The 1,629-nt window shown below is 58.4% G+C and overlaps 1 protein-coding gene across 2 annotated transcripts in view; it reads left to right on the top strand.

The window, feature by feature from the left end:
- The first annotated feature begins 215 nt into the window (after positions 1-215).
- Fam118a (family with sequence similarity 118 member A) overlaps positions 216-1,629 on the top strand; it is a 27,904-nt gene continuing 26,490 nt past the window's right edge. For both annotated transcript variants that reach the window (XM_005354407.3, XM_013348812.2), the window contains exon 1: positions 216-347. The gene's annotated coding sequence lies outside the window, so the exon portion shown is untranslated. The remainder of the gene's footprint in view (positions 348-1,629) is intronic.

Below are 1,629 nucleotides of genomic sequence, written 5' to 3'. Positions count from 1 at the left end.
ACAAGCTCGTCGGTCGTTTAGTCCTCGCTCTCCCTGTACACGACTGCGCAGACCGCCCAGTGGCAGCCTCTCTGGGGGCGGGACTACTATGGCCACGCCCCTCCGGGCGGAGCTTCCCGTTGCCGCGGGGCCGTTGATTTCAGGGCGGAACGTTCGCGCGGGGAGTGCGCGCGCGCGGGGGGAAGGCATTGAGAGGACGCTGCGGGTTCGTCTCGGCAGGATCCGCGTGGTGCGCGCGCAGCGCCATCCGGCGCACCGCCCGGCGGCTCCACCCAGCCTGAGGGGCGCGGCCTGGGTGGGAGGCGGCAAGAGCGCGAGCGACACTTGGCGACTCCGCTGCGCGGCAGGTGAGGCGGCGGGTCGGGGCCGGGTGTCAGCATTCTGTGTCTTCCCAGCCCTCAGGACTCGCCCTGAGCGCTCGGGACCCTAGTTCTCTCTGATGTCCTGGGGACCCCTACGTCCGGCATCCCCTGGGACTGCCCGGATCGGCGGCCACCTATAGACTGGACCACCTTTTAATCCCGGGACCCCCTGACCCTCCAGTTTTCCCCTAGACTCATCACACGGAGGACCTCGGCGTCTTCAAGGCCTGAGACCCTGCCACCTTCTGCTCCACATGCCCAACCGAGTCCCCTCTGGCCCCGCCCCCAAACCTCCTCGGGGGGTCTTCCCGGCTGGTGGACTCCTCAACCTTTCTTGGGTGGAGGCCTTCAGGGCCATCTCTCCCCAGCGTCCTTCCTGGGATCTCCTGCCTCCTGCTCTCTAACTTGAGGTTCACAGACCCTTGCAGCTTCTCCTAGAGTGTCGTTGAGGTTTGTGATTTGTTAACAGGAATAAAAGTAGCAACACGCCACAGGTCAGCGGAGGGCCATGTATAACCAAAGAGGAGGTGAGATGTGCTCCCCGTGCGGTGGAGGCCAGTGTGGAACCGCGCTTTAACTCGTGAGACCCATATGGTAGAGAGGCATCACTGGGAGTGAAGGAGTTGGGGAGAAGAAGGCTCTTTTAGGTTGTGTCCTCAGTGCGCGGTAGTTTCTGTTACCACACACAGCCCACCAAACCAGTCCAAGAGAACAAGTCTTCATTATGGTGGCCTAGTTGCTAGGAAGGTGGCAACCTGAAGGACCATCCTGGGATCTTGATTTAGGGGTGGCTTCCATAGGACATGCAAGTCTGTGGCTGTCTTCCTCGAGGTGGAGGTTTGGGGCCAAATGGTACATGTGTCATCCTTTTCAGTCCTGGAACTCTAGAACAAAGATTACCATTTCCTCAAGCTAATGCAAGTCTGTGGCTGTCTTCCCCGAGATGGAGGTTTGGGATCAAATGGTACACGTGTTATCCTTTTCAGTCCTGGAACTCTCTAGAACAAAGATTACCATTTCCTCAGGCTATTGTCATTGATCAACAGGTATGGACTTGCGAAACAGTGGACAGTCTGGTGCCCTGAAGTACTGCTACAAAAAAGAACATACTTGATCTGATGCTTGTGAAAGATAAGGGTCAGACCTTGTTAAAGAGGGAGTGGGGTGCCCTATGTGATCCAGTGTGCTTGGTGCTGGAGGCAGAGGGCACAGCCCCAGCTGGTAAGGCTGGGAGGTGGGGATCATTGCCCAAGCTGTGTGGTACATG

Source organism: Microtus ochrogaster, chromosome 15 (genome assembly GCF_000317375.1).
Source record: "Microtus ochrogaster isolate Prairie Vole_2 chromosome 15, MicOch1.0, whole genome shotgun sequence".
Lineage (NCBI taxonomy): Eukaryota > Metazoa > Chordata > Mammalia > Rodentia > Cricetidae > Microtus > Microtus ochrogaster.
Note: the sequence above shows the minus strand (reverse complement) of the source record. Positions and strands in the feature narration are given on the sequence as shown.